Raw genomic sequence first — 12,578 nt, forward strand, 5'->3', positions numbered from 1 at the left:
ATTATGTTGCAGACTTTTCAGACAAGGAGTAAGGTTCGTTAGGTCGTTGCCGTGCAGCTCAGCTATGCCATTGGAGTTGATGGACTCACTTTATCTTCCAAGCCTTCCGCTGTTATCGTATTAGATGGCCTTAAGCCATATCTATTGTAATAAGTTCTCTTTTGAGACATTCGATGTAATAAGTGTGTGATTGCTACTCTGTTATAAATCCTTCGAGTACTGTGTGTGCCAGCATTACCGATCCAGGGATGACACTGAAGCACAGAGACTTGACCGTTTGAGGTCGGGTCGCTACAAGATGGTATCAGAGCATAACTGAGTGTAGGACACGACCACTAAGATAAGCCCTAGATCACTCTTCTCTACTCATTTCTGACTCCTCTCCATTTTCTACTCTTTAGGATGGCGGATTTGAAGAACAAGTTTGCACAACCGGATGTAGACACACCCTTTGGACGCCACCTGAAGGAAGTCACTAGGTACTTGAACATCGGAATACCAAGCTTCACCGGGACTTACAACGCCACTTTACCAGAAGAGGAGCGCTGGATGATTCAAGTTCAAGTTCCAGGAAGGACGTTCTCGCCAATCACCAAGCCCATAGAATTTTCTTTTGAAGCACCCACCTGGAGTCTAGGCAAGAGCATGGCAGCCCACATTACCATGGGACGCATTGGAGAAGTCTACAACAAGGATCTTAAGGACACTATCTACCAAATATGTGGGCGCCGAGATGAGCAATGGGAGATGATCAACACCAAGAAGGACAGATCCATTGCAGCTTTCATCCAGGAGTTAAACCAGCACATTCGACGCCAGGAGAATCAGATGTGCGCAGACATGATAGATTTGAAGAGGCGAAGACAAGGATCATCGAGCTGGAAGAAGAACTCAAGTCTACACACGATGGATATGAGGAGGAAATTGCAACACTATTGGAGAAGAATGACGACCTGATAAAGAAGATCGGAGTATTCATGGGAGATCCCGCGCCGGGAGAAGAGGACGACGATCCCAATTGCCCGGAGAAATACATCATCATCGACGACACCGACTCCGACACCAGTGATGATGACTTTGAAGACGAAGCTGGAGCAGACATCATGGAGTCTTCCACCGATCAAAATTTCTAGACGACCACCAAATGATAGTAGTATTTCCCCCATGTATATAGTAGTAGTTGAGCACTTTTACGATAGTTCTAGACCGTTTGTATGCCCTTGCTTGCTTGATTGAGTGAAATGTTTGTGTTTGTCTCATGTGCATATGGGTAGTGCTTTCTCACTAGACCCCTTTTCTATTCTAATCTCTCCCCTCTAAACCCACCAGATGCCTCCGAGACGTGACACCGGATTTGCCTTCCCGCCAAAGCTCACTCAGTTGATCCAGCAGCAGAATGCCTTGATGCAATTGTTAGTCCAGAACCAGGGCAACAACAACAACAACAACAACCCGCCTCCAGTTGACAACTTAGCTCGCTTTTTGAGGTTGCAGCCGCCGGTGTTTTCCAGTAGCACCGAGCCTATAGTTGCTGATGATTGGCTACGCCGTATTGGAAGGGAGTTGACCACTGCAGGATGCACAAATGCTGAGAAGGTGCGCTTTGCCGCACATCAATTGGATGGACCAGCAGCCTCATGGTGGGAGAATTATACGGACACTTTCCCCATAGCCAACGTCACTTGGGATCAGTTTCATCAAGCTTTCCGCACAGCCCATGTCTCAACTGGAGCTATGAATATGAAGAAGCGTGAGTTTCGCAACTTACGCCAGGGGAACCGTACTGTGGCTCAGTACGTGGATGAGTTTAGCAAGTTATCTCGTTATGCCCCTGATGATGTGGCCACAGATGCCGCGAAGCAGTAGAAGTTTATGGAAGGGCTGAATGATGAGATGAGCATGCAGTTGATGGTGGCAACATTCAACAACTACCAGGAGTTGGTAGATAAGGCTCTTATGATTGAAGGGAAGCAGCAGCAAATTGAGAGCCGTAAGAGGAAGTATGGGCAAGGGAGGTATAATTCAGGAGCTCAGCAGAAGCCTCGCCTAACCCCGAACTCGGGAGGACTTGTTCATAACCATGGAGGTCATAACCACCCCGGAGGGGAAAAGGATTAAGTATGTATCTAGGCATGCGCCTAGGAGGAGCCAAGTAAATACCCTCACGGGAGTTGTTCAGGAGGAAGTGCCTGTAGTGAAGGATTACCCGAATGTTTTTCCAGAGGAATTACCAGGCATGCCACCGGATCGAGACATCGAGTTTTTGATAGAGCTATTGCCAGGTACAGGGCCAATATCAAAGAGACGCTATCGGATGCCCGCAAATGATCTGGAGGAGATTAAGAAGCAGATCAAGGAGTTATTGGAGAAAGGTTACATTCGACGGAGTTCATCACCATGGGAAGCCCCAGTGCTTTTAGTTGAGAAGAAGGATAAGTCTCTAAGAATGGTTGTTGATTATCGTGCGGTAAATGAGGTGACGATCAAGAACAAATACCCATTGCCGATGATCAATGATTTTTTTGACCAACATCAAGGAGCTAAGATGTTTTCAAAGATCGATCTGCGATCAGGATATCACCAGCTGAAGGTTCGAGAGAAGGATATACCAAAGACAGCATTCACCACACGGTACGGGTTGTATGAATATACGGTCATGTCATTTGGACTGACTAACGCCCCTGCCTACTTCATGAGCATGATGAACAAAGTGTTCATGGAATATTTGGATAAGTTTGTTGTGGTGTTCATTGATGATATAATGGTATACTCGAAGAATGAGGAGGAGCACAAAGAGCATTTGCGTTTAGTTCTCGAGAAACTCAGGGAACACCAGTTGTATGCCAAGTTCAGCAAATGCGAGTTTTGGTTGAAGGAAGTCGGATTCCTTGGACATGTTATATCAGGAGAAGGTATAGCGGTAGACCCCACCAAGGTTCAGTCAGTCACTGAATGGTTGGCACCCACTTCAGTTAGCGAGATCCGCAGTTTTCTTGGACTCGCGGGATACTACCGAAGGTTCATTGAGAATTTTTCCAAGATTGCAAAGCCAATGAATGAGTTATTGAAGAAGGATACCAAATTTAAATGGACGGACGAATGTGAGGCAAGCTTTCAGGAGTTAAAGAAACGTTTGACCTCAGCCCCAGTACTAATTCTGCCGGATATACGCAAGGATTTCCAAGTGTATTGCGACGCTTCTCGCCTAGGACTTGGAAGTGTGCTTATGCAGGACGGAAGAGTTGTTTCGTATGCCTCACGACAACTAAAACCGCACGAACTGAATTATGCCACGCATGATTTGGAGTTAGCAGCAGTAGTGCATGCGCTCAAGACTTGGAGACATTACCTTATTGGAAACCGTTGTGATGTGTACACGGATCATAAGAGTTTGAAGTACATCTTCACACAGAAGGAGCTGAACCTTAGGCAGAGGAGATGGTTGGAGCTTATAAAGGATTATGACATGAAGCTGCACTATCATCCAGGCAAGGCCAATGTCGTAGCAGACGCTTTGAGTCGGAAGAGTTATGCTAACACCCTAGGGAGCACGGGATTGCCAAAAGAGTTAGCAGAGGATCTCAGGGAACTTCGATTGGAGATTGTTCCTAGAGGTTTTGTTGCAACAATGGAGGTTCAGTCTACATTGTTAGCAAAGATTCGAGAAGCTCAGAAGGATGACAAAGAGATTGCCGAGATAAAAGAGAGAATGAGCAAAGGAAAGGCCAAAGGTTTTCGTGAGGATGAGCACGACACCTTATGGTTTGAGGACCGTGTTTATGTGCCCAATAACACAGAGATCAGGAAGTTAATACTTCAGGAGGCTCATGACTCACCATACTCGATACACCCCAAAAACACCAAGATGTATTTGGATTTGAAGGAACGTTTTTGGTGGACAGGTATGAAGAAGGATATTGCCGAGTATGTAGCCGTATGTGATGTATGTCAGAGAGTGAAGGCAGAACATCAAAAGCCAGCAGGATTGTTACAGCCTATGCCGATACCCGAATGGAAGTGGGATAAACTTGGCATGGATTTTATCACCGGATTGCCCAGGACCAAATCAGGATATGATTCTATATGGGTAGTAGTTGATCGCTTGACCAAAGTGGCTCACTTTATCCCCGTGAAAACAACCTACACCAGTGCGAAGTTGGCCAAGATATATATGACCAGGATCGTATGTCTGCATGGAGTTCCGAGGACCATCGTATCTGATAGAGGAACACAGTTTACTTCAAAGTTTTGGCATCAACTGCACCAGACTTTGGAAACGAGATTGGAGTTCAGTACATCGTTTCACCCGCAGACGGATGGACGGACCGAGAGAGTCAACCAGATTCTGGAGGACATGTTGAGGGCCTGTGCGCTAGATTATGGATCTAGTTGGGATGCCAATTTGCCCTACGCGGAGTTCTCATACAACAATAGCTACCAAGCTAGTTTGAAGATGGCACCGTTTGAAGCCCTATATGGACGAAGGTGCAGAACACCGTTGATGTGGGATGAAGTTGGAGACCGACAGTTGTTTGGACCAGAATTGATCAAGGAGTCCGAAGAGAAAGTTAAGTTGATCCGAGATAGACTGAAGGTAGCTCAGTCCAGGCAGAAGAGTTATGCAGATTCGAAACGCAAGAAGGTAACCTATGAAATTGGAGATAGTGCATATATGCGAGTATCACCCTTGCGAGGAGTGAAACGTTTTGGAGTTAAGGGAAAGTTAGCCCCGAGATTTGTAGGACCGTATCGTGTTTTGGAACGTATGGGAGAAGTTGCCTACAAGTTGGAGTTACCTGAAGGACTGTCAGGAGTACATGATGTATTCCATGTTTCACAGCTGAAGAAGTGTCATGCTGAGATGGCCGATACACCGTTAAGATATATAGTACCCTTGGAGGCGATTCAGTTGGACAGTGATTTGACCTATGAGGAGAAGCCAGTCAGGATTCTTGAATTTGCCAGCCGGGTCATCCGCAGCAAGGTTATCAAGTTTTGCAAAGTTCAGTGGGGCCACCATACCGAGGATGAAGCCACCTGGGAACGAGAGGATGATCTTCGCAAAGACCACCCACACCTATTTTCTAGCCAACCCGAATTTTGAGGGCGAGATTCATCTTAAGGGGGGTAGGTTTGTAACATCCCAAATTTCCAATTTGGAATGTTATACATAGATCATTCATGCATATCATATTTTGGCTGCATTTCGTTTCACGATCCTCGAAATCCTAAGCAACTCAAGGACCCTCAGAGAGAGTTGGGGATTTCCCTGTTTTCATATTTGAATTTTATCAAATATTAAAACGAGGATTATTTGTTTTAATTATTTTTCTCTCCAAAAATATTTCGTATTCAAATATATGAGAGGAGATAATATGACTTCTCAAAAATAAATGAAATATTGGAGGAAAAATATTAAAATCAAATATTAGATTTTATTCGGAGTTTTTCGCTATTTTATTTGAATTAGGAAAAATATGCGTTTTTTAAAATTTCATTTTAGGCCCAAATAAATGTTCACCTTGTCCGGCCTATTTTTAGAGGACGGGAAAAATTTATTTCGGGAGTTTTGGAGTCCGTTTAATATTTCTTTTCTTTCTTTTTCTGCACGTCGGAATTATTATAAAAACAAAAGTGAACCGACTCCGGGCCGTAACCGGCCAGGACTCCTCGGGCCGGCCTTTAAAGCCCGAGACCCCGAGCCCCGAGCCAGCCCAGCCGTCACCCGCGCCCTAACCCTAATCCCGCCGCCGCCCCGCGCCGCCGCCCGCCGCTGCCGCCGCCGCCCCGCGCCGCGCCGCCGCCCGCCGCGCCGCCGCCCGCCGCTGCCGCCGCCCGCCGCGCCGGACTCGCCTGACCTCGCCGGACCCGAGGTAGCCGCCTCAGTTTTCGTGAGAAAACCGTTTTGGTTCTTTTTCGAAACCCTAGATCCATTTTTTATATAGATCCAGTTCGGTTTATTTCCGGTTTAGTTATTTAGCGAACGCCCGTTTTACGTTCGTTTTAACGAATAGTTTTCACCGTTTAACCGCACACAACGAACGTTCGTTCGTTAGCCTATTCGTCAGTTTTTCTTTTTTCTCGGATTTTCCGCGATTAATTTCGATCGCGATTTCTCATCTGATTTTCGTTTTAGTTTATCTTTTCGCTCGTTTATCGGAATCAGGCGATTCAAGCGCCTAGATCTTCGTCTCGAAACCCTCTTTCTGTTTAACCAACTTGAACAAGATTTTGGTACTGTAAAATTTGACTTTAGTTCAGATTAGTAAACGGATCTTGTTTCTTTCGCAGTTTGAGTTTCGTTGCTCCGCTTGATTTGATTCTTTTTGCAAACCGGAGTTCTTAAGTTGAACTTTCTGGTCAATTCTTCTTACTTGAGTTTTGCTCGTGCGTCTTTGCTTGATTGCTTATATATGCTATTGTTTGTTTGCGATAGAATTCCCGGAGTGCGAAGCGTGCTACTACGAGTCCCTAGGTTTTGCGGATCGTCAGCAAGGCAAGTAACACATTGATCATACTTCTTTCATACCCAGCTTTTATGCATTAGTTCCAATCCTCAAACACTGCATGATTAGGATGTGATTAACTTGTGGGTATTGGGAAGTAGTTTATGAGGTAGAACCTATTGCCCTGTTATATTCAAACCTTGGGAGTTACTTCTACGTATTGCTTAAATTGCTATGCTCGTAGACGTGGATTGGGTTTGAGTGTATCCATGACAGATGTGAGATTGATTAATTAATGGTTCAACTTAAGGTGGCAACTTTAATACACATCTGGGTGGATTGCTTGTCGGGCACCTGGAGAATCCAGTGTTGTCCTAGGATATCCCGGAGTACCCGTGTGATCATCCTAAGGTCCGCCACCCAGGCTCAAAGGGAGCTGAGATAATTTCATGCTAGAAACTTCTGTTTGCAGCCACAAGCTATTATGGGCTCTAGCATAGTTGAGTAAGTTGCGTGAGCTCTTGAAGAGGTGGATCAGCAGGTAGAGGGATGTAGGTTGGTATGGTCTGCCCGGAGTAAAGAGTTAATGTTTTTGAAAGGCTATGTCTCGGTCATCCGTTTCTCAAACACCTTGTAGTGCGAGAAATCCAACGGAGGAGATCGAGTCTTGTGGGGAAAAGTGCGCAAACCTCTGCAGAGTGTACAATCTAATCATGGTTAGCCGTGTCCCCAGTTATGGACAATCTTGAGTATCTAGTACTTGGAGTATCCTAGGGTTCATCACTCTAAATTAATATTGTTGGGTTGATAATTACTTTAATTGGGATTGAGTTGGAGGAACCTTCTCAATGATGTTTCAACTACCATGATAGTTAAAATAAAATCTATTCCTTTGTTGTAGGGAAAATTTGGCTTTTCGCAAAACTATAACAATAGAGCTTTCCACCAGCCAAATATGCATGTAGTGATATCATTATTCTATTCTTGTTCTACTGTGTTATATTGCCAACATATTCCATGTGCTGATCCGTTTTCGGGCTGCAACGTATTATGTTGCAGACTTTTCAGACGAGGAGTAAGGTTCGTTAGGTCGTTGCCGTGCAGCTCAGCTATGCCGTTGGAGTTGATGGACTCACTTTATCTTCCAAGCCTTCCGCTGTTATCGTATTAGATGGCCTTAAGCCATATCTATTGTAATAAGTTCTCTTTTGAGACATTTGATGTAATAAGTGTGTGATTGCTACTCTGTTATAAGTCCTTCGAGTACTGTGTGTGTCAGCGTTACCGATCCAGGGATGATACTGAAGCACAGAGACTTGACCGTTTGAGGTCGGGTCGCTACACTTGTGCTCATTGCTTTTGCAATTCCCTTCCACCGTCAAACCATGTGGATAACTACACACACCTGTCGTTCATACTTTCATTCCTAGTTGCTCTTGTTATTACAAGATACATCGGATTATTCTCTAACTTTTAAGGATCCCTTATGTCACTACCTTGCAGTTCTTTGCCACATGAATACCCCTATGAATAATTCCTGACACTTATCGAGGATTTGTTCGTTCCTAGTTGTTCATGTGATTCACAAGATACTTTGAAATACTATCCATCTTTCGATAATCCTCTGCCAACTATTGCTCTGCAAATACTTGTCTCCTTGCATTATGGTTACTTTCCATATGTCTAGCAATATTCATTAGTATCCTTTGTCATTGTCATTTTGAGCCTTTGATTCAATATGTTAGTGAATGGTCGCAATCATCAGCCAAAACTAGAATTCGTTCCTTCGGTTCAGACGACACTCCAGACATGAGCTGATTCTCAGCCAATCAAATTGCTGCCGATTGTGCCCCTAAGTCTATTCAACTTATCCATCCTCGATCAGAGCGTCTGCTTCTGATCCTTCAATTTGGAATCATAATTCCTTTGCATTTAAGCTTCGAATTATTCAGATGATTCCATAACCTGATGGATTTGCATTATTTCCTCTTCTAGCTGAGTATCATACTCCCCTCAGCTCCTTTGTGGACCGCAAGACCATTTTGGGATTGTTATCCGACCGTTCCTGCATATTCTAAAATTATGAGTTCTTCCCCTGATACATAATGCTTTTGCTAAATTGAATCCTTTGCTTTTGTCAACCATGCTTTGCTTTCGAGCTTGTGTTATTTACTCTTAAATTTTGTGGGATATGTTCCTAAGATGCCCCGATGGGTTGAATCTATGCCTTCCCTAATCTGTATGAACCCAAAAGTTAGGCGGGTTATACTCTACTGGCGCTTCGTCAGCTAAATTCTCAACACTACAACTTAAAAAGAGACGAGGAGTGAATGAAAGGTTATGCATTGGAGAAGTGGGAGTCGACCTTGAACTTTGTGTTGATGCCCATGGACATGATGTAGATCTTATCATGGAAGCTTCTTGTAATAATAATTATCCCCTTGCTATAAATTCATCTTGTATTTTGAATTGGTCCTTTGCAACCGTGGTTCCGACCATGATTATTCATCTTTGATCCCATTTCTCGGACAAGTTAAAGCACTTGTCTTCTGCAGATCAATACGCCTGCCCAACCTCTGTCTTGATCCACCTTCGAGTATTGCCCCCCTGTTATCTCGAGGATATCGTGCCATTGCACTATCTCTTGTGAATTATTGTTGGAATAATACTCTCACTGTTTTAGTCACTCCACATGTCTGCATTGTCCTTCACTCGAGAACTTTGACAAGTGACTCAAATCCGCACTGTGATTCAGTACCCCTAGTAATTTCTTGCTGGAAAATTTAAACTCTGTCTTATCATTCCTAGACTATCGGCTACACCACTGTCGTGCTAATTTTAACTGTGCTACCTGGTCCTTCTGCTCGATGCACAATTTTTGATGATGAGCTAAGCTTACATCGATCTTCCTCGTCATATCATATCGCCTTGAACAGCAAGCTTGATTCCAAGTTTGTGTCATACCCGTGGTTCCAATAACCTTTCACTTCATCATTCCTTTTGCTTGATGTCGTCGTTGATCAATTACATCTTCATGGAACCTCTCGACAAAATTTGTCGTGATCATCATCAATATTTTGACTTCTTCCAAGATATGAATCGAATTCATGATGATAAATACCATCCTTTCCCCTTGATAATTTGTGTTGCCATCGACAACATCCTTACCTTCTTTCCAACACAAACTTGTTCATGTTATGGAGCTCCTTGCTATCCAGCTTATGTTATGTTCTACCTTGTAGTATTCCCATCTTTTATGTCAAGGAGGTCAGATTGCACCACCTCTTATAAATTCTTGATACGACGATGCTTCTCACTATCACCATCTATTTCTTGGTCCCCATGTTGCTTCTAACCGGAATACCAATAAGTGAACTCTGTCGTGTGCCTTCAATACTCCTAGCAATCCTATTGCTTTGAAGTTAGGGGATAATTTCATTCTTAGCCTATTGGTTACTGAATCACCATTCTAACGTTGATTGTGCTACTTAGTCCATATTTTCAGGTGCACTTTTCGATCAATGTTTAATTGTGGATGTTCTCCTCGAACATACTTCATTATACACTTTGGTATGCCCACGGCTATCACCTTATTCACTTAATGGTGGGCATCCATGTTTATGGAAATCTCGATGAATTATTACTGAACCCATCAGCCACATCCTCATCTTCTCTGTGGTTCATGATGAGCATGTAAGCTAATGTTGGAAACTTCTGAAAGCATTGTCATTGAGCCTAACTCATGAAGTATATGTTTGATGCAAGAAGTATCTTCTCTAAGTTCGTGTGCATTGGATGCAAGTTATTGTCGCGAATATGAGAAAAGTTGTTCGCTTTCTATGGAACCTTCCCAATTCATTCGTGCATGTGCGAAGTATTCTATGGTTTGATAGATTTGCTACCTTCACTCCATATGTATTTCCTAGCACACCAAACCATTGATTGATTTGTTCAAGGAAAACAAGTTCCTTCATAAAAGCTAATCCATACTTGCACATGGAACTTTGATATCCTCGACGATGGTTCCCAACCAGAACTTGATTGCATTCCATTTTAAAAACTTTCATGTGGTCACGATTGTCTTGGGCAGTGAGCTCATGTGTGTCTTGCAATCCAGCTCATGTTTCGGAACTTGCTTCCATAGTTCATTTCCCGAGAATCTTACAACGTCATCTCGTCAATTTGTGTTGCACCCTTTTCTTCTTAGGCATCCCGAGTCTGAGGTATCCTGACACCAATCAGATCTGAATCTCGGGCAGATATGATGGTTGGAACATTTTCGAAGAATTATAACATTGGTCTTTATGTAACCCGGTAAGGTGATGTCATGTCTAGCACACCTGGCCAGAGGACCTATTGTTATAGTATCTTATTTAGCAAGGTTAGCCATTCTTCCATGAGGAAATTGGAAGATTTATTCTAGAAGTTGATCCTGATGGATCCTTGTGTTCCCAAACTCCGACCTTTACTTGATGACCATGTCGATGCTACCCCAAAGCATGACTGTGGTACAACAAACATCTATAGGACATTGGAAGTACAATGCTAAATGTTTCTTGATCAATTATCCAAACACCATTGTATGGGTAAACATCATACATTCCTTGCCCCTTTATCTAAATGGTTACATACTTGGAGTCCTGTCATGATTATCCCGCTCTGCTTGCTCTTGGGAAGGATATACACCTAATACTCGTGTATATACATTTTCCTTTCCATTGGTCTGTTCAAATCTGGTAATCACATTTTCCTTTCCTTTGGTTTGTTTAACCTTTCAAACAATTTATACGATCAAGCAGTAGTAGTTCCCTGCTTATGTAACCACCCCGATGTACAACTCTATCAGTAAGACCCTGCTACTATTGTTGATGACATTGTGGTAACCACCAATGGACGAGAACTTTGCCTATTGGTCCGCCTCGTTGAACGAGCAGGAAAATGGTTCTCTTCATCCCCCGCCCTTGTGACCGACGTTACTACCGACATAGCTGACAAGCTATCCTCTGACATGCCTTGCTATCGTGACCGTGCAAGATGTCATCGCCCTTCTTACTTTTAATCCACACTAACCATAGTTCCACAGGATCGAAACCCGACTCTCTTGTACATCCCTGTTCCGAAAGTTATTCCTCGCACTTGGCTTCGTATGTAATTCATGAGCTAATTTTCTTACCATGTTTCATTCCGGTATCAGATGCAACATTATTCTTCATTGCTTTGAAACCCTTCATCACCTGTTTTAGGCATCAACTGGATGCCTACTTGGTTGAAACTTGTTGGACTTCCTTATGTCACTCTCAATATGTTTCCTGGTGCTTCTAAAATCTCCTTACCTGAGATATACCGGATGACAATCTTTCCAGACATCCGTCCTCATAGTTTCCCCCTTCTACCCTATTCGTAAGAACGATGTAGTTCCCTAAGAAAGGATGACGACTTCATCCTGATGACCTGAAGCGGAGAAATGAATACATCAACGAAAGGGATCAACTTCTTCTAGAAGAGAAACCAAGACCGAGAAGGCTCGTTAGAATTCCGTAACCAATTCTTCCCCCTAACTCTACCACTTAAATCTCGGCATGAGATTTCTTGTAGTGGAGGAGATTTGTAACAGCCCCAGTATCATGCTACAGTAATTTCCCCTAATGGTGGCCATGTCATCGTGATTACTATGCAAGTTGCCACTTGTCCAAAATCAAAGTCAAATTCAAAATTAAAATAGAAGTCAAATTTTTGATTTCTTCAAACAGTAAAACCAAATAGTTCATAATATTAAAAAAATAATTTCTAGGTAATTATGTTGAGGAAAATAACATCACTAAAATTCCTAAAATGCCCCTGGTGATTAATTAAGAGGATCAGTAGCAAAATACTTGACGTTTTCAATTTCTAAAAATATCTAAAGTTTGCCAAATGCTCTGGAACTTTTTGTGTAACACCACACAATTGTGCATGATTTATGTGCCAAGTTTTGTATTAAAAAAACTCATTTAGTAGCTCAACTAAAATGCAAACTAGTAAAGAAATAAATAAAACAGAAGAAGGTAAAAAAAACCGAATTAAGCCTGTTGGGCTAGTAAGGCCCAGCCCAACAGGGGACTCCTTCAAACTCTTGTAGCGCTACAGGAGGGG

Source organism: Triticum aestivum, chromosome 2D (assembly GCF_018294505.1).
Source record: "Triticum aestivum cultivar Chinese Spring chromosome 2D, IWGSC CS RefSeq v2.1, whole genome shotgun sequence".
In the NCBI taxonomy this organism is placed as follows: domain Eukaryota; kingdom Viridiplantae; phylum Streptophyta; class Magnoliopsida; order Poales; family Poaceae; genus Triticum; species Triticum aestivum.